The sequence below is a fragment of the Camarhynchus parvulus genome, chromosome 10 (genome assembly GCF_901933205.1).
Source record: "Camarhynchus parvulus chromosome 10, STF_HiC, whole genome shotgun sequence".
NCBI lineage: Eukaryota > Metazoa > Chordata > Aves > Passeriformes > Thraupidae > Camarhynchus > Camarhynchus parvulus.
The window spans coordinates 1991069-2015257 of record NC_044580.1 but is presented as its reverse complement, the minus strand read 5'-3'; the positions used below and the strand labels follow the sequence as shown (position 1 = coordinate 2015257).

General features: G+C 48.0%; 1 protein-coding gene across 1 annotated transcript in view; it reads right to left on the bottom strand.

The window, feature by feature from the left end:
- Nucleotides 1-14239, bottom strand: part of CSNK1G1 (casein kinase 1 gamma 1) — an 88636-nt gene extending 74397 nt beyond the window's left edge. The window contains exons 1-2 of the mRNA XM_030955000.1: nucleotides 14221-14239; nucleotides 2933-3037 (exon numbers count right to left, since the gene is read on the bottom strand). The gene's annotated coding sequence lies outside the window, so the exon portion shown is untranslated. The remainder of the gene's footprint in view (nucleotides 1-2932; nucleotides 3038-14220) is intronic.
- Between the last annotated feature and the right edge of the window lie 9950 nt (nucleotides 14240-24189).

The following is a 24189-nucleotide window of genomic DNA, read 5'->3' as shown; positions in this document are numbered from 1 at the left end:
AATCTCAGAAGCTTACATGAAACCTCATGTTTCATTTCTGGGTTAGAAAACAATGAAGTCAACTCACACACATTTACAAAACCCATGAAGATTTGAGTTTTCTCTAAGTTTATGAGGCTATCATTGTGCTGTATTGGAATTAACTTTCTAGCTAGCAACTGTCCCAAAGATTTCCTGCCAACAGCATAGACAGATGAATTACAGCTTAAAAATGGAGCATTTCAGCTTTAGGCACTTTCAGACTCAGTTCAAGACAGAACAAGTTCAAGAGTTAGAGAAGAGGGCTTTGGTCTGTCGCTGTTTGAGTCAGTTCTCCTGTGCCTAATGGAAGAATATTTCCCTTTAATGCTCCAGATCACCTTCTCCTCAGGGTTTCTCAGCGTCTGGAGACAACACAGACCAGCTGAGGCTGCACTGGGCTGAAGAGGAGGAGTGATTTCCTGAGAGGAGCCCTAATGCATCACCATACACATCCACAAGACCAACCTTTAAGATCTCAGAGCTTCGATGGGGGCTCTCCAGCTCCTGAAGTCCCACAACTGGAAGGGCAAAATTCCCAAGAACATCTCCAGCAGGCAGCTCTAACATACAGGAATTGCACTTCACATGATGTACCTTTCTACAAATAGATATTGCTGTTTTTTGAGGAGTGCTCAAGCACTTAAATAATCCAGAAGCCTGATGGATGACTAATACAACTCGAAAGCTCCATGTACAAAAAGAAATTTAGGCTTCCCCACATTGCCAGGGCTGCTCTCAGGATGCAAGCAGGGTACAGAGGAGTCACCTATGGCCCTCACTGCTGTCTCCCTGCTTTTGGACATCAGCTTGAGGCTGCAGCTGCTGTTGCTCTTGTTCATTTGTGCCATCCAGGAAAAAAAATTTGCACCTAAGGCCAAATTCCTCAAGCTGGACGTGGCTGACTGAGCACTGAGGTCACTAAGGCAGTGCCAAGAGCCAGCTCCTCACTCACACGTGTCTTTAAATATTCAATTAAAACATACAGAGAGATTAAAGGAGGCAGGAACAGAAAACAAGCTTCACCCATGCTAGGAACACAAACCTTGGGAAATAGGTGTATCTGAGGCAAAAAAAGCTTCCCAAGATCCCAAACATCTTAGAGGCAGGATACAGAAAAACAAGCCAGTGACTTCAGCTCCAAAAGAAACCCTCCACAATATCACAACAGCAAAGCTTTAGACTGCAGGGGCTTCTCTTTGAGAAAAAAATAAATGTGAAAGAAGGCCCAGGCAGATGACACAGCCTCTGCTGGGCTCACAGAAGATATTAAAGCACTGCACCAGCCTGAACTGCTCAAACTAAACACTTTTCAACAATTAATGACACTCCTACTACTGTCACCAAAAATAGACAAATTGGTTTTAGGGAATGAAGCTGCAAAAAAATTTGAGATACAGTATCAAGCAAAATTGGAACCAGATTTCTCCTCCAGGCTGGAAGCTGCTGAGAGGATGAAACTGTGGCCCATCCACCATGCCCCCCCTGCCCCCAGCTGAAATTACCAAAAGGCAAGAGCTCATGAAACTTTCTACAGAGAAAATTCTAAATGGAAATTACAATTTTAAAAGAATTTGTTTTGTTGAATCGCTTTGAAAAATAGAAACAAATTCCCAAAGGATGCTGCACAATTATGGCCCTAAACAAAACATCCCAATGACTTAATCAGGATCACTTAGTCTGCACAGAAAAAAAAAATTGTTTGTCACTACATAAATGCTTTTTCAGAAGTTCAGAAAGGGAACTCTGGTGCCAGTTTCAGCCTTTCTGTACACCCCAAAAACCCCTTGTGCCAAGCAGGGACTTGCACTCCCTAAAGGTCACCACCCTCACTAAACCAGAACACTCACTGGTTTATTTTCATGAAATCAAGGGATCTACCCCCATTGGAATCAGTCCAACATTCCCACCTACAAATACTATTTCATTTTATCTCTGGAGAGGAAAATCTTACCAACTTCAGTTTTGAGTTATCTGCTCATTCCATAGGTGAGCTGTTACAGATTAGATAACCTGGCCCTTATTTTATTTGTCACACAAACAAACTTATAAACACAACACAACAACTCTGCTCTGAGTTCACCACAGGAGACTCTGGACTCTCCCTGCCTTTAATCCTGCCCAATTTCCTTGTTAGTCACTGACAAGCAACACTGCAGCTACCTACTTCTCAGCTCTACATGTGTCTTTCTAAAAATAATGCCAGGGAAAGGAAATCAGGGATGTAAGTTCCCAGATAAGTTACTTCAGATGAAAAATGCTGACAAAACTGAGAGGAAAAAAAAAACCAAAATGGATATGAGGAATAAGAATTTAACAACGTGCATTTGGGTCTCTAAGCATCCTTTCACAGGCTTGGTAGGTATTTTATTGAAAATCCAGATAAGATACTGGATTTTTAGTGTCTTGCCTTACAGAGAATCAAAGAATCACAGATTGGTTTGGGTTGGATGGGACCTTAAAGATCAGCTTGTTCCACCCCCTGCCATGGGCAGGGACACCTTCCACTAGCACAGCTTCCTCCAAGCCCTGTCCAGGCCTTGGACACTTTCAGGGATGGGGCAGCCACAGCTGCTCTGGGCACTCTGTGCCAGGGTCTCACCACCCTCACAGGGAACAATTTCTTTCTTGTATTTAAATTAAATTTCCCCTATTTTAGTTTCAAGTCATTTTCCCTTGTCTTGTTCTGGATGAACAGTCCCTCTCTGGCTTCCCTGTAGCCCTTTCAGATCCTGGAAGGTTCTCTGAGGTGTCCACGCAACCTTCCCTTCTCCAGGTTGAACAGCCTCAGTTCTCCCTGCCTCCACAAGGGAGGTGCCTCCTATCAAATACAGGTGAGTTTGGGTTTTTTAGGAATGACTGTTTGAGCTCTGAGCTAAGACACACCAGAACATCAAAGGCATGTGACACTCACCAGCTGATGTGTAATTCACTTAGGCTTGTTATCCAAAATCACAGGGCAGGGAGCGCTGGGGCACGGGAGCAGCACAGCAGCCAGGCACTCATATCTGTACCAAACCTGGGAAGGAAGAAAACACACTTTAGGAAGTCTCCATGCAACAGTTGACACCAGTGACTTCCAATCTTATTGTATTCTGCTTAAAAACAAGAAAGGCATTGTTTGGTTTCAGCTGGATATGGCAGCATTCAAGTATGGGGATGAAACAGAGCCAAACCTCACTGCTCATAGGAAAACAATTCTCTTCACCCTATGTCAGGGCAAACTCATAGCTCTCCATGCAATAAATAATGTAAACTTAAAAATACATCTTTCTGTCTCTTCAGTAATTGGAGGGCTGGTTTTTGGTGAACTGTGTTTCCCCACCTTGGCAAACAGGTTCCCAAACCTGAACTGCCCTGACGCAGAGCGCCTGGGCTGGCTCCATCTCCTGCCCTGCTCCAGGCACCTTGGTCAGAAGGAAGCACAAGGGGTTTTTTGTTTGTTTGTGACTTTCTTCCTTAAAAAACACCCTCCAGAGCAGAGGGTCCAAACAGCAATTTCTGAGGGGGAGTGCACTGTAAGACACACGTGGAAGTCAAATCAAAATGAAACTATTTCTGGGTAAAACTGCTCAGAGCAACCAGAGACAGCCTGTTCTGTTCTGCACTCAGAACTTGGGCATGTAATGCTCTTTGGAAGAAAACACATGGAGAGTTCTAACAAAAATGAACATTTTGAAAAGCAACTTTAAGTTCTGACTGTCATCTAAAGAAGATCCTTCTGAAACACCACAGGAGATTCCCTTACACAGGCTACAAGCAACCAGCTCTCCAAGGAGTATTCCAAGCTAGGTTAGCACTCTATCCTTACTTTTCCAACTGTTGTGGCAAGGTAACAGTAAAAGTCCATATTAATATCTTAAAACAGAGGGTGTTTTTCCTTTCTCCAGCAGGAAATGCAAGACAGACTGAAGCCACTGTGGCTGTGCTGCTGAGTGACACCACTTTGACTGAAGCACGTGGGAATTTGGTGTCCACCTCTGCCCTGTCCTTTCAGGAGCTTGTGGTCAGTGCAGCCCAAGTCACACCCGTGCTCTTCTGATGTTGTTCATGGTTTCTGTCCTCCAGAAGCCTGGAGGATTGCTCAGTGGGGTTGTAGCAGACTTTGAACGGCCTCACGAGCTCCCAACAGCTGTCATTAATTAATCCTCCTCTACAATTATCCAGCACCAGCTTCAGAACGAAGCCAAACACCATTGTGAGGAACACATACCACCACTCCAGTGTACAAGCAGTGACACTCACTCCTCACAAATGAAAAGGTATTAGGGAGCTGAATGGAACCTTTACTGGGAAGCATTTAAGGCCATCTATTGTTCTACTTGATACTGAAGTAATTCCAATTTATTTGACCAGGTCAGAGGCTGCAGCAAGGAAGAACCAGCCAAACGTGAACCAAACCAACCAAGACCTCACAGAAAGGGAAAACACAAGCACCTATTCACAGGAAAACAGAGACTGCAGCTTTATTTAGTCACTTGTCATCCACTCCTGGGCAAAAAACTGGAGCATCCCATTAACATGACAGTCCACATACTTAAATGCTGAACACCCTTTCAGCTCTGCTGTCTTGCCACTTGGAACATGCCCTACTTAAACTCAGAAAACCAAAAGCTGTGCATGAAAATTCCAGAGGGGTTCATTGGCCAGAAACTTCCTCAGTTTCCTTACACCAATCCCAATGTTTGGTGGTGACTCCAAACAAGGAAGTGAAACAGAAGACTCTATTTATAATACACTCCATGGTACAATGATTCACTTTAGGAATAAAGGTAAATAAATCATCTCATGCCATCCTAAGGTTCAGGTTTGAACCAGGGGTTAGGCATTATTCATGTTCTGCTCAAAGAACAAGACGACCAGCACGTTACAGAGGATCAAAGTGTAACGTGGGAAAATCCCCGTGCCAGTCAGACTCTGCCACTTCCTACTGGCAAGGCCAATTGACAAAACCCATCCCCACCTCATTCAAGACCTATTTTTTAACAGACCTTTTGACCTGAAGCACAGCAAACATGACTCCCACGTTCACACAGATGTGACTCCAGCATCTTGAGAGAACTCGAGGTTCAAAATGCAGAGCTTGGTCTCCATCCTTTCCCTGGCCACACACCCAGAAATCCTGCCCATGTTACACGTGGCCAGGAACCTCGTTTAGCTGCAAGCATGGCATGGAGCAGAAAGGCACCTCTGGCAGCAGCAGAAAGCAATGGTCAGCAAGTGAGGATATGTGGACAGCCCTGCTGGAGCACCAGTTTATCATGGCAACAAGCTCCAGCCTCTCCCTTTCCATCCAGCCCTGATGTCCAAAGCCTGACATTACAGAGAATCCAGGGACCACATCCCTGGGTGAAGGGAAGAATAAGGCAGAATTAAGAATAACAACAAAAGAGGAAACCTGAAACTGTGACTGGCAAGTGGCACCTTTTCTAGCTCTTGACAAATAATTAACCCTTTTTGCACTTAATTAGCATCTTCAGGCACTGAGCCCATTTCCTATGACATGTCCTAGCATGGACAGCTCCAGAGAGGCCTCAGGCCCAGAGACACACACACCTGGAGCTGAACAGGCCTTGATGTTTTACAGCCATGCAGGAGTCGTGCAGGATCCTTCCATGAGGATGTTTTGCTTTGTACCAGGCACTTCAGCAAGAAGTTCCCTATTTTCCAGAGTGCCAAAGGCAGGAGGACATGAAGCAGTCAGGGGTGTGGAACTGGGTCTCACACACCTGCATTCAGGAGAAGACCCCCTGTATCAGTCAAGAGAACCACAGCAAAGGGGTCTCTTCCCAGCACATGGCCAAAAGCAGCCCTCAAAGCCACCTGAGGAAGAAGTTCTTCACTTCTCCCAGGTGAGGCACTGGAACAGAGAGATTGTGGGCCCTCCATCCCTGGAAGGATTCAAGGCCAGCTTGGACAGGGCTCTGGTCTAGTGGAAGGTGTCCCTGCCCATGGCAGGGTCAGAATGAGATGAGCTTTGAGGGCCCATTCAACCTAAACCATTATCTGAATATCACAGAATCACAGAAACACCACCACACTGGCTGAGAATCCACAAAGACCCCCAAAAACTCTTTGAGCTGTCACTGTGAGAGAACAGGGCTCCACCAGAAGCTTTAAGCCTCGCTGGTTATTTTCCACATTACTTTCCAAAGCAAGGAGCAGATGAGAAGTTTGTTTCAGCTCCAGAGTAAAAACTAACATCCTTGAGGGCATGGTGTGAAAAGCCAGCATTTGCTACCTAGAGTACACAACCAGGTCTTTCATCTCCTCCAGGGGCCAGGGAAATACTTGGCAGCCTGAGCCAGGAGGAGTGACTTCTGTGGCAGAGTGCCTCCAAGGTGGGGGTACAGCACAGCCCCTGTTTGGCTCCCCAAGGAGGACATGGCTCCTGCCACAGCAGGGATGGTGACTCTGCAAATCCACTTCTCCATGGAAGCTGGTACACAGACAGTTTTTGGATCTTTCATACTTCAGTTCATTATTATTTTATTACCAGTTAGCAGCACAAAACTCTGGGTAGCACTTTGAAAAAGCTTCTCATCTTTAGGCACGAGGTGTTTGTACTCTTCCCAAATTAGAACACAAGAATATTCAAATTCCAGCCCAATGGACACTGCCCTACTCCAAAGTGTTCACACCATCGGGCACAGCAGAAAAGGTACAGCTGTTCCCACCAGTATCAGATGATGGAACACAACCTCAAGAGCCAACATGATGTTCCAGCCCTTGCATTGAGCTCAGACCATGAGAACCTGGCTTAGCAGTGCCCAGGATGTGTAATTCTCCAGAAACAAGTGACTTATCTGAAAAGCAACCCATCAGTCCTGGATCGGTGGGGGTTCACATGAGCAGACTGTCAATCAAAGCATTCCACACTCACATGGAAAAATACAAGGTGTCTGCAGACCACTTCTGGTGGGTGGTAAAGCCTCTTCAGGACACCTCAACCCTGCCAGACAGCTTCAGCATAAACCTTTAAAGAGATGAAGCTGTGTCAGGGGAGGTTTAGGTTGGATATTAGGAACAGGTTCTTCCCTCTGGGGGTGGTCAGGCACTGATCAGGCTCCTCAGGGAATGGTCACGGCCCCAAGGCTGCCACAGCTCAGGGACCTTTTAGACAGCACTCCCAAAAAGTGGGTGGGAATCAGTCCAACTGATAGGGTGGGCTTGCTGGGGTGTCTGTCTGTGCAGCACCAGGAGCTGGATTTGATGATCCCATTCAGACCTCATGTCACATCCTCCAAGAGGCAAAGAGGTGAACCAAAGACCAGGGCACAGCTAGCCTGACCTCCAGTTTGGAAGAGCACCCATGCACACATGTTGGGGAAAGGAAGGTAGAGAGTAAGAATACTATGCATTTTTCTCACTTCCAGTGGTTTGTATTTCTGGGCCTCCCCAAGTCAGTTTGGGCATCTGAGTGTTCTGGGTGTAGTTGTTAGGGTTGTCCTGTGCAAGGTGATGGACTTTGCTGGTCCATGTGTGTCCCTTCCAACCCAGGCCATTCTGCAGTTCTACAGAGGACACTCAGTGCAGCCTCTTGGTGAGTGTGTCCAGTTCTTCTCCAGACTCTGTACACAAAGTTTTTGCAGCCACAGCAGTCCCTGGCCGCCTGAACAACATCTGAGCTCACCCAGTGTCAGCCCCATTTACCCCTCTCTGGACCTCATGGCAGCAGGAGGGGACTGTCCTGCCACATGCACCCCTGATGGCTCTGCGACCTGAGCCCTGAGTGTCAGACAGGTCTAAACAACCACCTCCTGGCAGAAGGGAAAGAGACATGAACTTTGACTGCACACACTCAATAAACAGCGTTTTGCTGTGAATAAATCAGTGACATCATCTGCTGATTATCAGCAGATATCAAAACCAGCAGAGCAGCAGCAAAGCAGGAAGGACCTCAATGACACATTAAGGCTGTCTGCCCTCAAAACATGAAATGTAGCAGGGTCAAAAGGGGAAAAGTCATACATTGTTGAGTAGATTTTGCTGCCTTTTTGTCAAAACCAAACACATTCCATGCCTGAAGAAGAGCTGGACAGAAAGATGAATGCTGTCATGACTGCACTTGAAGCAAAGCTCCTGCTGGGACTCAGTAACTTGCAAATTCCTCCCTGAATACACCCCAAAGCTGATATCTACATTCATTCTGCTCAGCTGAAGCAAGAGAGTCAGCCTTTATCCCACACTGTACTTGGGCACAGCTCAGACCAGCCTTTATCAGCTCACACCAAGGTAAAAAAATAAAATTATACAACCTGTGGCTTACAAAACCCATTTGACATCTCTCTCCCAATTCCCTTAACTCATGAGCAGCCTGCATACCTCCAACACAGCAAGGAAATGCTGCAAACAGGTCTAGATCTCAATTCTGCATTTACAAAAGGAAAACTGCAAATATTTTTGGAGCTACCTAATGCCATCCCAGCACATGAAGGTTTGATATTCTCAGTGAGCTGCCTGTCCCTAACACATAACAGGGGCCTACACTTCAATAACAGCAAAATATTGAAGGCTTCCAAACTGATGCTAACCATCTTTGTGATCAAAGGGAACAGAACAGTGCCTCAAATAATACAAAAATAAAAAATTCAGAGAAAACATGAACGCAACTTCAGGTAGAGTCTACTTGCAACACAGGAATATCATGGAATGAGATTCTTTAAAATCTTTTAACTTATCAGGAACAGAGGCCTGCTTATTTTAAATCAAATTTCATGCTGTGTTTTCCCTGACTGTACCTGAGGTACTGCCAGCATGGAGCTGCACTGTGTGCTCCCAGCAGCAGTCATTCCATGGGATGTGGTTTGGGGACACCTCAGCCTGGGAGCACAGAGATGTGACAGCTCAGCCGAGGACTCTCATGAAGAGAACTCTTAATTTGTCCTTTCAACGTGAGCCTCTGCTCCCAAACCCTGACCTGCCTGGTACAGCTCCCAGAGCCTGAAACTCAAACAGGGAAAGCCCACCCAAGGAGTATTTTACTTTTCACTTTGAGATGATTTAACCTTTCCCCCTGCAGCAGCTGCAGATACTGTGCAAGGAACAGTGGTCTGGAAGAAGGAGAGAGTGTGGCTCAGGGAAACACAAGCATGTATCTTAATATGAAACATCTGCTTTTTACTCTTTTTTTATGGCAAAGAAATGGAGTTTTTCCCTTTAGGCCTCCCCTGCAGCAAGAGCAGAGGGTAACCCACGACAGCCCCCAGCAAGGGTCTGGGTGCCCTGAGTTCACAGAGAAGGGTCAAAACAGAGCATCCACCTTGACTGAACACTGAGTTATGAAAAATACTTAAAAGTGGCATTTTGAACTCTCACTATCTTAGGGAAAAAGGCTTTGAGGAAGACTCTGCTCACGATCTGCCCCAAGTGCCTCTACACAGCACTCACTCACCTTACACGCCCCTCTGAAGCACACAGCATGCAGCTCACACACTCTCTTTTACCATCATCACACTGCACTTTGCTCATATTTTGTAGTATTATTATTATTATTTTCTTCTTCTCCAAGGATCCCTTTATGGGTGACATGAATCACACAGTTAATATCCTTCTATCATCTGCACAAGAAATGTCACCACCCCCAGTGCCTCTGGGAAGAGGGATAGAGCCTCCTAAATTTAAAGTCACACTAAATGGCATTTGCTGTCAGCCATGGCCAAGTCCACACTCCAGGTCTCAATCTCAACCCAGACCATCATGCAGTAATACTTTAAAAAAATAAGAATAATTTAAAAAAAATCACCTCTAGTCTAAGGAATTTTCTTGCAAGATCCCTTTGATTCACATCTGAAGAAGAGCTGCTTCAGTTCTTCACATCCTTTTGAAGAAAGGATAACAGAGCTGCTGCAGCACTCGCTGCTCCCAACCTGCACAGCAATGATGATTTGCTCCACATTCCCCCCTTACTACATGGGATTACTCAATCATTACCAGACTCTTGATTTAGTGCTCTTTCAAACAGCCAGCTCAGCTCATAGCCCTCTCCAGACCTAAGCACAAGCCAGTAACACAAATGCAGATATTTAAGATCCTGTTTCCTTACTGGAGAGATCCAGAGAGCTCATCACACGCTCAGGTGACACCATGGCTCTCTAAAGAGAGGGAGCAACACTAAATTAACCTGAGTAATCTCCATTCCTCAGGGCCTCTGCTGCTGCTCCTCAAGTTTTTAGGAGACCTCAGGTTTTTTGCTGCTTCGGGTTCTCCTCCTCCATGTGTGAAGCCCACAACAATCCAAATGTGCCCCAAAAGTTGGCGAGATGCCTGCAGCCTAGAACTGACCCCAGGATGAAACAGCACTTCTGAAGGAAAACCCACAGGTGCTCTCTGCACCATGGAGTAACCAAGGAGCTGCAGGAACCCCCAGGGGTTTCTCCCTTATCACACCCACTGCTGAGCAAGTCTAACTCATTACAGCAACAGGAGAAAGCCAGCCCAACAATACCTGGAGATCTCTGTGCCAGCTTAGAAACTCAGGACAGCTCAGGAACAGCTTTGACAAGCAGTATATGGGAAAGGCAGGACAAAAATCTCCCCTTTGGGGCACAGCAGGACCTCTGTGGAGGTAACAAAAAAGACTTCAAGCTGTGGACATTCCACAATAGGATGTTTCAATCCCAGGGAAAGTATTGAAAGCCCAAGTTTCATGTTTAGGTATGAAATGACAGTAATGGCTCCTCATCCATGCTTAAAATTATTAATTGAATAGGCCAATGTCTGATTAAAAGTAGATTTTTAGCAGGCACAGATTAGGAAGTTAAAAAAGCAACCCACAGTTGGTCAGCCATGACATGAACACAAGGGAAACAGCCCCAGGGATATATTGAGATCACCCCTATATATATATATACACACACACATATATACACTGCATGTAATTAGCATGACACAGAGTAGGACATTAACTTGTGCTGCTTCACCCTTGGCTGTCCCTGCCCCATTGGGGGCTATCAGCTGCTCCCACACTGGGAAAGCTGAAGAGAGGCATTATGATCACCTCCTCCCACTTTCTGCATAGAAAGATGGAATTTCAGTAATTTTTCCCTTTTAAAGGGACCAAGAACTTTATGTTCAATTCCTTTCTTCATCCCTAATTTCTAATTTTATTTCCCTCCTTTCCATTTCTATCTATCCTCCCTGGAATGCTTTTACTCATAAGCCTCAGTGCATTGTACAGCAAATCTTCTTTGAACAGCACAGCATGGGAGGCCTGTAGATACGGACAGCATCCTGGAAACAGCTGGAGATTTCCCCTCCTCTAAGAATCCCTAAGGCATCCTCCAGAGCTCTTCAGAAACACCACCTCCTCATGCTGCCCCAGGATTCTGAAAAGGCAGGAGGTTCATAAAGGTGGAATTAATAGGAGGAGATCATTAGTGTCAATTGGCAATTGAGGATGATCCAGGGAGCAGCAAACTTCTGCAGTCTGCTCCAGGATCTGCCATTCCTGGATTACAGATGTTGGCATGGACACAAGTGCCCAGCCCTACCAGCATTCATTTCATGGACATGCTGATCCTGGGTTTGTCCAACTTCCTAAACCAACAGCTTCTACACAGCTCCAGAGCAACATCCAGAAGTTTGCTGCCTGCTTTTTAATGAAATCCTCCCAATCCCAAGAGCCTCAGGCATTTCAGACTGCCCAGGACAGGCCGCTTCTCATTCATCTTCAACTCCACTTTCTCTCTCTGCATGTTTTCCAACCCTGGTAAAGATGCAATGACCAGAAATGCACAACACAATAGGAGTAGTCACACACTCACCCACTGCAATTTACTCAGTGTATTACTCAGTGACCCTAATCCTTAATCAGATTAATATTTCAGCCTTCCAAAAAATAAAACAATGTGTGCTATCTGTAGCAAGCAAGAAACCAGTGCACCACCAACAACTGAGTCAATGCCAGAGAGATGAATGCCAATGGCTTCAAGCCATGCCCGTGCCAACCAAAAGCGTTTTTGCCCACTCACCTGCAAATGAGTTTCTTTCTCAAGGCAAAAAACCCCACACCACTCACTGTGCTCCTGAACAGCATGGCAGACACCCAAAAATACTATTCCAGTTCCCAGCAACTTTTCCCATTCACCTGGCAGCGTGCTGCCAACCTCAGGGGAGCCTGGCATTTTTGGAGGATGGCACAAGAGCTCCAGAAGTATTCTTGAGTACACATTGAAGGCATCTTCTTCATCATGCTCGTAGGTTGAATTACATATTTAATTAGAAACAGCTTCAAGGAGAAGCTGCTGAAGTTGAACATGGAGGGTAAGCCTCACTTCACACGAGGAGGCAAACCCAGGCAAGGGAGCACGTGCCAGAACTGGCCACCTCCGTGCACCATCTCACACACACTACAGACTTCTCCCAGAAGCTGAAGTAAAGAGCTATTTTGCACAGATAAGCTTCATGTTGCCTTGAAGGCAAACATTACATTTCCCACAATTCAGAAATTGCATCTGTATGAAGCTGCTTTGGTTCAACTTCTGTTTTCAAGCCCTAAGCTTCAGCGTAGCTGTCAATTAGAAATGTCTGTTAGCAAGTAATCTGCTCTACCCACCACATATTGAAGCCTTAATACCCACTGGTGAGGATGGCTTTGTACCAGAAGATCATTCATGAACCTTTTGCACTGCATTCAGATCCCAAGTGAATTCCTGCCAACAGCCACACTGGAAGCGTTGGCCAGTGACAAACACAAAAAGCTGTTTGGCATCCTCGAGCCTCAAAGCTCTGTCCACCACACAAAAACAGTGTTTATGTGTTGAGAGAGATACAAGTAGAAAGTCCTTGAGGCACAAGGTCATACCAAGCTCGCTGGAAGACTAAATTTAGCCACCTGTGCCTCAGGCAAGTCTGTTAGTTATGGGAAGCTCGGATACTGGTGTGGAGCACTGTTCCTAGGGTAAATCCCATGGAAGACTTGATTCCATTTAATTGCAAATGATCTTGAAGCTATAAATGGGGAGCCTGATCCCAGTCCATCAAAGAGGAGCTGTCCCTGAGTACCCCACAAACTCTGCACGGGGACACTGCCATCCTGTGAGGGCTGCTTTGCTTGAAACTACTACATTCAGAGTGAGCAGGAGGAGCTCAAGAAGGTTTAACAGATGGGGTTTCAGCACAAATATATTTCAGAACACCTCCTTAGCAAGCACATTTCCTCCTCTACCTCACCTCACACTACAGTTCTAACAGCTACACAAAGCAGATAGACAAGAACTCAGGGATTATTCCAAGCTTCTGTAAATGTTAGCAGAGGCTGATCGAACAGTTTGTGAAGACAAGCCCCAGTTTACCAAAAAGTGTATCAGCCAACAGTTTTGTCAAACATTTAATAATTTTCCAAGCCAAAGAGGCAGGGGTGACTCAGTTTCTTCAACTGTGTTAGGTCTTAGGATCAGTATCAGCCACGAGCCCATGGAAGGACCACAGCAGTCAGCTGAGGTTTGATGTCCAGCATCACTGCAAGAATCTATCTGTAGGGAAAACAATCTAAAGAATCTGGTTTCAAGACACCACTGAGGAATTTCTGAACTGTCTTCCTCAGCCCTACAAGCCTTCAGAGATGCTCAAGAACCTATTTTCATGCCACAAACTCAAACAGGAGCATTAGCTCAAGCATGCAAAGCTAGGATCACTAAGATGACTACACCAAGTCCAACCAGGCACAAGTTTCTCACATTACATGTTGAGTGTATATGGTCCAAAAGGCATCTGGAAGTCATGCTCCATCCCCTAATGCCTCTGCAAACAGATGGTGACCCAGAAGGCTACCTGAACATCCACCCTGCACATCACTGCTCTCACCAAACCTGTCCTTGCAGAGGCCCCAGCCAGGAGGATGCCATCACCCCTAGGTCCCCATCCAAAACCTGTAGCTATCACCACAGCAGCCAAGTTCCCCCCAAACCCCCATCTTCAATCACATTGTCTCCTTAAAGCTGAAGCACCAGGAAGAGCAGAACAAGTGGCTCCAAAACATCTGCTCCCAGTCACAGATCATGACAGGCAAAGGCATTCTGGCATGCCCAGTAATTCCTAACACTTAGAAGGGATAAAAACCACCAAGCACCAGCACTGTGCCCAGCAAATCCACACAAAACCAGAGAGCTGTGAACTGTGTTGGAGCCTAATACCAGTCTTGGATGTTAATCACAGAATACCAGGGATCTGAGCAGAGATATTCCCCCAGAGATGATTTACCTCACTGGCACTGCATTTATCACAAATCAAACTGAAGCCTCAGCGCTGCCAACACTGCACAGAGCTGCTCCAGGATGGGAAACTGGTCAAAACCTTTCCAAAGGGAGGACAGCTGGGAAGGAGGATCAGATGCCAAAGTGGCTACAGGCCTGATGTCAGCTGCAGGATGGTAATTTGGAGAACCTGAGGGCTTCCAAAGCATCCAACCCAGCACTGAAGGCAAGCCAGCTGAGGTAGGCCGTGGCTAGAAAAATGAGAGAACAACCATGGAGTGAAAATTATTCAGGGTGGGGAAGAATCATAAAATCCCAGACTGATTTGGGTTGGAATGGACATTAAAGACCACCTTGTTCCACCTCCTGCCATGGGCAGGGACACCTTCAACTAGACTAGGCTGCTCCAAGCGCCACCCAGCATGGCCTTGGACACGCTCAAGAACCTCACCACCTGGAGGAATGACACACAGCAGGTATTTTGGAAGTGTTTATTTCCATCTAAAGCACGTGCTGCCCCAGTCCCTTCCCCCAGCACAAACCAGAGTGCTGTGACCTGCCAAAAAGCGACACCAAGGATGAGTCTGCATGAAACTCCTGAAGGCAAGACCTTTGAAGTCTAACCCGGACTTGAAAAGAGACAACTACAAAGCCTGTGGCCTCTGCTTCATTAAAATAAGATGTTAAAGGTTCTTAAGTTTCATTTGCTCATTGAAATTTGTTCTTTTAAGATCTAGGAAATAAAAATAAACTGCAGAAACTAAACTGGCCTTGTGCACTACAAAGGAAGACAGTTAGAAGGTAACTAAGGATGGCCAAGATGGGGCAGGATGGGATTTATTGCTGCACAATGAAGGAGCTTGTTCCAGCCTTGGGAAGAGTCAAACTCTTCCATGACACTTGCCAGAACTGCCCCCTTCAATGCATGACATTAAAGCTTATTTTAGAGAACTGCCTCTCATTTGTTGTAATGGATCCAAACAAACAGCAGTCAGATCTGGAAGGAATTTTGAGTGATGAGGAATGGAAGCTTGGAGATCCAGCAAGTCTGAGAGACTTCAAACTGCTACTCTTCCAAACTGCTACTCTTCCAAAGTGCTACTCTTCCAAAACCCACCTAAAGAGCTTTAGACAGGAGAAGTAACATCAATGGCTGGGCTCAATGATCTTAAAGGTGATGCCAACTTGAACAAGTCAATGAGTCAATAAGTCAATTTATGTACCCCTCCTTGCTAAGCACAAGACTAGACAGATGCAGACAGATTTCCTGTGTTAATTTTCCCTGTGGTGAGCCCTCCATTAATGTGAAGGATGACAGCTGAAATGAGCTGAGTCTATCCTCTGACTTGTAACTCAGAAATGAATGTGCAAAACAAAGGAACACTGAGTTTGGCTTATCTCTACAAGCAAGGTATTACCTGTGCCAGGGCCTCACCACCCTCACAGAGAAGAATTTCCTCCCAATATCAAAGCTATCCCTACCCTCTGGCAGTGGGAAACCATTCTGCCTTGTCCTGGCACTCCAGGCCCTTGTCCCAACTCCCTCTTCAGTTCTCTTGGAGCCTCTACAGGTTCTGAGCTCTCCCTGGAGCCTTCTCTTGTCCAGGTGAGCACCCCCAGCTCTCCCAGCCTGGCTCCAGAGCAGAAGGACTCCAGCCCTCGGAGCCCTGGACTCCTCTGCACTGGTTCCAGCAGCTCTGTGTCCTTCTGATGCTGGATCCTGGGGCTGGGGCAGCTCTGCAGGTGGAATCCCGCCTGAGCAGGGCACAGGGACAGAATCCCCCCCACCCCTGTCCCACTGCCCACATTGGGGCATCAGCCCAGGGCATGGCAGGGGTTAAATCATGAACTGAGCTCTGCAGCAAACCAGTAAGATGGAAGAGACCATCTTCTCTAACATAAAGTAAATAGCTCCAGCAAACACGCCAGGCAGGTTGGTTTCACAGAGTTCAAATAGGTTTCTCCTACAACTTGATGTAACTACCTTTGGCACTGATGCACAGCAATTCCTTGTGGGCTGGGAAAAAGGAGCAGCTCTATAGGAAGCAGGTATTTCAGAGGTTTTTTAACCTCAGCACAAACTGCATGAACTCCTCAGGCTTTATCACTAGACATTAAAACATGTATATAGGACAGCAGCTACTCAGGATATTTAATAAATGATGTGGCCTCCTCTAATGCACCCCACACAACGTGGCCAACTCATCTAAGAGAGAGCTACAGAGACAGGATGACCTCAGGAAAAAGATTTGGGACTGCAGAAAAACCTTCACATCTTTGTAAACAGCCACAATATTCCCAGCCTAAAGGAATGTCATAACTGTAAGAAGAAGGGGAGGAAAAAAAAAAAAAAGGAGCAGGAGAGCAGAGGCAGACAGGAAAACAATTTTCCCATCTCCCTGGTGAATATCCCCAATTCCTGCATTAAATGCTCAGAGTAGCAAATCCAAGCTATTCAATTGTCTTCCACAACACAGAAATTGTCAGGCTGATCTTGAGGGTGGAATCACTGTCAGCTTTTCAGGCTATTAAGCTGTTCTCCTGAAGAGATTTGCTCAAAGATGAGCAAAGCAAACCAGAAGATTCAGACAGGTAAGAGACACCTATCCATTGCAGGAGATGGGCTGCTCCAAATGGATCTGACAAGAAGGAAGAACATATGAAAAGCCAGGAGAAAATGGTAATTTCACCTCTAGTGAGTTTCATTGTTGCTTTTGCCAATTTTTAGGAAAAAGGGGATTGTTTAAAAGGTAGGGAGAGTCTGATGAACCAGAAATTAAATGGGCCATTTAACAAGAAATTCAAGTATCTCCTCCCTCAAGTAAAAAACAAAGGTCGGGGGCTGGGGGGTGTTAATGTGGAAGATAGAGATGAAGCAGGTACAAAAATTCTGAGATTTTACCTCTTCATAGAATCCCAGAATGGGTTGAGTTGGAAGGATCTTAAAGCCCATCCCATTCCATCCCCTGCCATGGGCAGGGACACCTCCCACTATCCCAGGTTGCTCCAGGTCCCATCCAACCCGACCTTGGACACTTCCATGGGTGGGGCAGCCACAGCTGCTCTGGAAAACCTGTGCCAGGGCCTCAGCAGCCTCACAGGGAGGAATTTCTCCCCAGTAACCCATATAACCCCATCCTCTGGCAGTGGGGAGCCATTCCCCCTTGTCCTGGCACTCCAGGCTCTTGTCTGCAAGGGTACAGCCAGCAAAAGAGGAGGGAAGTGTCCAGAGGCAAAATTCAGGCTGAGAATAGGAAGGCAGTGAGCAAGAGTTGTGTGACAGCACCTCAAGGAATGGCCCACACTCGGACTTGGATTCATTAGGATGTGAGAAGGTTTTGGGACAACTGTAAGCCTGTCAAAGAACAAAGACTGAATGGATCACAACACCACCACGACAGTGGCCCTGCAATCAAAGCCAAAGGTTCCACTCACACTGCAGAAGAGGAAAGCCACCAGATCCAGGGAAGAGTACATTTGAGGAGGATGCATCTTTGGGGGGAAAGAAGGTGATTCATAAGAGCCTCATCTCCTCAAGAACTCCTACAGATGGGACAAGAATTAGCCATGTGAAAATCCACAGCTAGGAAAAAAAGTCAACACAGTGCAAGTCAGATGGAAAGACAAAAACAAGGGTCAGGAGTGTTTCTTCACAAATGCTGTAAGTTTAAAAGCATGATGGAAAAACTCAAATGTCTGGTTTGCAAGTGGACAGAGCAAGTTCATTTAAAACACAGTGGAGAGTAAGGAGCCACTAGACATTAAAAAAACAAGGACTAAGCAAACATTTAGAGGACCTAAGCTGACACCACCATTTGAGCACCTCAAGTTTTTTGTCTTAATAAGAAATCCCCTGTAAATCAGAAATGCAAGTTTAAACCAGAAAAGCAGAGCCTCAGACACCAGAGCAGCAGCTGTCACACTGTCAGCAGTGGGCTGCACAAGCAGGACACACAGCCTTAACCAGGCCCCACGTCCCCCCATGGCACCAGAGCAAGTGCCAGGTCAGTGTGTGACACCAGGACCAAGTTCCTGAACAGCAAAAAGTGATTCCTCCCAGCAGTGGATGAGCGAAGCAGCAACTCCTAGAACCATGGAATGTTGGGATGGGAAGGGACATTAGAGCGCATCATTAAAGCTCATCCTGTTCCACTCCCTGCCATGGGCAGGGACACTTTCCACAATCCCAGGGTGTCACAAATCCTGTTCAGCCTGGCCTTGGACTTCCAGGGATGGGGCAGACACAGCTGCTCTGTGCCACCTGTGCCAGGGCCTCACCAGCCTCACAGAGAAGAATTTCATCTTAACATCTCATCTGAATTAATTCCTGCCTTCACCTTGGATAGCAGCTGGAACATTGGTGCGAGCCCTACAGTGTGCTCTGACCAAGGAATCAAAGCAGCCCATCTGTACAGCAAGGCTAAATGTCCAAGAAGGAAACAAAATCTAAATTTACAAGCTTTTAGTAAAGAAAAAAAGGTTAGAAGCCACATGATCCATTATTGTGTTAATCAATCATCAGATAACATCTCCCAAAAATGAAAACTGTATTTTATACAAACTCTGTTGAGCTTGGCCATCTCCTCTCTCCCTGCTGGACATCAAAATTCAGGCTTTTGGTGGCAAAAGATGATGAGGTGACAGCAACAGCCTCACTTCACCCCACAGTCACCCAGGAGGAGATGGGGAAGTGCCCTTGCTAAAGCTGGTACTCTTGGCCCAGCTTTCACAGAACCTTTCAGCAGAGTCCTGGCAAGCCCAGCCCAGGCAGCCATGCTGGACAAACCAGAGCTGCCCTAAGGACCAGCCTAAATTGCTGCAGGGCTAATTATATTGTACAAAATGATGCCATGCCTCAGGAGTCAGGGGCTGTTGTCTCTTTTACCCTTTTCCTTCTTCCTTCTGCAGTGGACAGAGCACATCAACAGGGGAAAATCAGCTGATATACCCCATTGAAAAAAGCAAGAATACTACATGGCAGAATCCAACAAAGCTCTCTGGGGAGAAAAACTACAGGATGAAAGGAAAACTCCTTTATGTACATAAATAACAGGTAAAGAAGGGGGAAGAATGTATCACTGGTCCGTTCTGCAGCAGGAGGGACTCACCAAAGGATTCTGCTTTACACTGAGCTGTGTTACTAAGATGACAACATTTGCTACTCTGAATAATTCAGGATGAGAAGTAAATAAGAGCAATGACTCCAAGGAATTGCAGTAAAATCTCGTGATATGAGTGGGTGATACAATTCACAGAGCAGCACATCAGGAACAGCCACCCTAAAATCAACTTCAGGAGACACGAGAGACTGAACTCAAACCAACCCCAGGAAGCAGGACTACAGCAGAATATTCCACCAAAAACCATGGCTCCATGGTTTTAAGATCACTAATGAAAAAGCACAACATTTGTAATTACAGAGACCATAATATAGGATAAAATACCCCTAAAATATCTCTAAAAAGATATCTGCACCATAAATATTACCCAGCACCTCTGTCAATGTCTTCTGTTGTCCTGTGCCCCACCCCTCCTGCCTTACCAATCTCAAGGAGGCTGAAGCAGAGCTGGCAATGACATGAGATACAAGAAGAGCCACACAAAGTCTAAATATATGAGGACAATTCAGCCAAGAGACTACCAGGAATGGAAAAAGTATTTTCCTAAAATCATGAATATCATAAAGAGAAGTGCGAAGGGTCCTAAATTCAACACCTGGCTCAGGGAGGTCATGAACTGCCGGAGAGAGAAAAATGAAGCACAATTTCCCTGGATTAGATCTGCTGTGTTTGTGTTCTCCCCTCCCCAAGCATCTGCTCCTGGTTACCAGTGAGCAGGAGACCAGGCCAGATGGATTCCTGGTCTCATCTGGTAGCACTTTTTAAGGCATTACACAGGATTTCATCTGTTAACCTGAAAATACACAGGGGCTGATTGCTTCCTAAGAGCTGGAAAAGGGAGCAGGGAAAGCAGCAAGTGGCTGTGGACTAGGATGGACTTAGGATCTTGCCCAGCTCACAGCTCCCCTCAGAGTGGAGTTCTGAACCGGCCTGAAAATTTTCCATCAGTGACTCTGGCACAGCAAACCAGGTTGTTGCCAATACAGAGAACTGGAACAGCATGAAAACTCCTATGGAAGAGCAAGATAGATGGGCTGGAATGAGGCACTTCACAACAAACACTACTATGAACTGGAAAGCTCTTTAATCCAAGGAAAAAGAAAGAGAGACAGGATATGAGCTTGTTGCCATGACTTGTCAGCCACCAACCTGTCTCAGCCATGAAGGATACCAGCACAAAGGAATTCTCCATGGCATGGCACAGCATCCCAGAAAGCCCTCCCCTGCCATTCCCTGCCCTACCAACGTGTGCAGGAAGGAGAGCAACAGAGAACATGGAAAAGATCGACTGTGGTTTGAAAATAAGGAGCCAACAGCTGGGCCAAGCTTTTTGAAAGCACCAGTGGAGAGAAGAGCTGATTTATAGGAAGCAACTCTGGCACAAACACAGGCAGGTATGTCCCAGATAAATTTATTGTGAGAATCTGGTGTGAGTTTTCAGCCCTTCAGAACTTACACAAAACACAGCAAGGAGCCCAAACTGACCCAAACTTGTGAGGACTTTTGGCCAGCAATTGAAAACACACAGTTACAGACTTGCAGAGGAAAGCAGAGAGAGGAGACTCCTCTTCCTCAGCACCCAACATGTCCTAAAGAACAAAAAATGCACCAGCCCAGTCTAGAAAAAGTGATTTTCAGGGCAGGAACTGTTTCATGAAACACTTGTATCTGAAAAAAGCTTAGGTGCTTATGCAGGGTGTGAGCATAAAGCCCTGATTTTATCAAGCCAATAGTCTAAGATTTCACTGGAGTCAGCAAGGTTTTTGCCAAAAGGCTGGAGCATCAGCGGTGCCGGGTGCCGCTACACCGGCGGCCAGACCTTCAGCATGGAAACTGAGATCTCCCTGGCACCTCTCACCTCCATCCCCCACTCTTCCTAAGTACATCTGCATGGGTTTTTACTAATAACGATTTTTTTATTACACACCATGATATTTAAATTCTTTTCTTATCGGGTCACACCTTGCCAGCGGTCACCTTCCCTGAGCAAGAACTCCTGCTGGTATTTATCATTGGCAGCTCATCCCTGACTCCAAGAGCTCAGTGTGAGCCCAGCTTCATGTGGAAACAACCAGAGTGTGCATCCCTCTACAACAGCAATGCCATGAAACCCAAACTTTTCATCAGTAACTCTTCACCACCCAGGTGGCACTTCTAAAACTTGAGCCACTGGCAAGCACTGAGGAATTCTGCAGCCTGAATCTCTGCAAACTCATAATTCAAAGGCACTCTTTGTGTTTTTTTGAATGTGTCTGTGGGAAAATGCTGCTAATATTTGATAAGAGCTTCTCAACAGGAGCAAAGCTCATGATTCTAAGTTCACCCATCACCCTCTCCCAAGAGAGACTGAGTTACCAGCACAGCACAGAACCAGGGATGTGGAGATGGTTTGCCTGGGTCAATCACAGCGGGCAGCTGGGCAGCTGAGAGAAGGAAAAGGCAGGTCCTGAAGAACGTGGGGAGTGGCTGCACAAGCTGACAGGCATTAGGTCACTAGTAAAAAAAAACCAGTCCAGTCTGAGGTCACACCCGTGACAGTGGGACTTCAGGCAGGTCACGGTGAGCCCACAAATGAGCGAGGTAGAAAACGTCACACGAGTCAGGCACGGGAGGCAGCTCAACAGAGCTTGGGCTCTGCTCAGAAGACTTCCCAGGAACAGAGAAGTCACTGTCGAGAAAGGCTAAAGGGGACTGTTGGTAGCAGTGAAATATTTGGAAGGGCAGATGTCACCCTCCTGAGGCAGCAGAGGCTGCCCCATCCCTGGAAGTGTCCCAGGCCAGCTTGGCCGTGGTTTGGAGCAGTCTGGTCTAGTGAAAGGGTTCCTGCCCATGGCAGGGAGTGAAATGAGATGACCTTTGAGATGTTTCCAACCCAAACCATCCCGATTCCATTATTTGGATAAGACGACAAACCCCAACCCTTAGAGTTCCACAGTGTGCCAAACTGGAAATGCTTCCCAGACGTAGGGGGGATATACAACTTCTTCACACAAATAAGTTGCTGATACACCTCCAGTTCCACAGAGCACTCCGCTTCCTTGGACAAGGAACACCACCAGGTTCGGCAGCTCCCAAGGCACCTCCCGCTCCTCCCCCGGCAGCTCCGTGCCCGGCTCTCCCGGGACAGCCCCTCAGCTCGGGCTGCCTCCTTCCCCCGACTCCGATCTGGCCGCTCCGCCCCGCCGGGCAGCACCAGCCCGGCGCCCCGAACCCGCCCCGCTTCCCTCGCCCACACCCCGCGGGAGCCGCGACCCCCGCCCGCCGCCCCGCGGGGTCCCTCGGGCCGCCCCACGGCGGCTCCTCCGCCCGCCCGGCCGGAGCCGCTCCCGCCGCACCGGGAGCGCCGAGCCCGGCGGAGGCTCCGCCGCGGGCGGGCCGCGAGCACCGCCCCCCGCCCGGGCCCCGCCGCCCGCGCCCCGCGGCCGTACCTGCTCCGCCGGCGCTGCGCTCCCCGGGCGGGCCGGGCCGGGCTGGGCCGGGCCGGAGCCGCCGCTGCTCTCCCCCGCGCCCGCCGCAGCTCCTCCCTCACGGCACTCGACGGCCACAGCCCGACCCGGCAGCGCTCGGCGCCGGCACCGCCCCGCGCGGCTCCGCCCTATGGCCGCGCCGCGCCCGCGCCGCTTCCGGGGCACCGCCGGCCCTGGAAACCGCGTGGCGTTGCCAGGAGGAAGCGGCGGGCGGGAAGCGCGGCGGGACGGCGGCCACGGAGGCTGCGCTGCCGGCCGGGCTCTGCAGCAGCGGGGCTCAGCACCCACTGCGGCTCAGCACCCACTGGAGCTCAGCGTCAGCCGGGCTCAGCACCCGCCGGGGCTCTGTGTCAGCGGGGCTCAGCATCCTCCGGGGCTCAGCATCAACCGGGCTCAGTACCCACTGGAGTTCAGCGTCAGTCGGGCTCAGCACCCACCGCGGCTCAGCACCCGCCGGGGTTCTGTATCACCCGGCACTCAGCATCCTCCGGGGCTCATCACCCACCGGAGCTCAGCATCAGTCGGGCTCAGCACGAAGCTGGGCTCAGCACCCAACGGGGCTCTGCGTCAGCCGGAGCTCAGCACCCTCCGGGGTTCAGCACCCACTGCAGCAGCTTCAGTCGCGCTCAGCACCCTCCGGGGCTCAGCTTGGCCCTCCACTGGAACTCAGCATCCTCTGGGGCTCAGCACAAAGCTGGGCTCAGCACCCCATGGATCTCTGCATCCTCTGGGGCTCAGCATCCTCCGGGGCTCAGCACAAAGCTGGGCTCAGCACCCCATGGAGCTCTGCATCCTCTGGGGCTCAGCATCCGCTGGGGCTCAGCACAAAGCTGGGCTCAGCACCCCATGGAGCTCTGCATCCTCTGGGGCTCAGCATCAGCCGGGGCTCAGCACAAGCGCTCAGCATCCCATGGAGCTTGCCTCCTCATGTCAGCATCGCCGGGCTGTTCAACCCCATTGGGGCCCAGCATCCTCCAGGGTTCAGCACCCACTGGGGTGGTCCCTTCCAACCCAAACCATTCCTTGAGTCTGTGGAAGAGAAGCAGAAACCCACTGGTGTTGTCACCTGGATGCTGCCAGGCTGATTCTGGTGAAGAACTTGGTATTTTCTGGGCATTTAAACTGACATAGAATCATGGAATCATGGACTGCTTTGGGTTAGAAGGGCCCTTAAAGACCATCTCGTTCCCTCTCTGACATGGGCAGTGACACCTTTCACCCAACCAGGTTGCTCATGCCTTGCAAATGGTTAAAAACACCATGAGGAAAACCTTCCTCCCTGGTGTGCAGGCCTCCAGCCTGGGGACAATCCCATTATCCAGCCACACACGTAACAGCTTGCCAGCATATGGGCCCCACCAAGGATAAACCAAAGGTTTATTTGGAAAA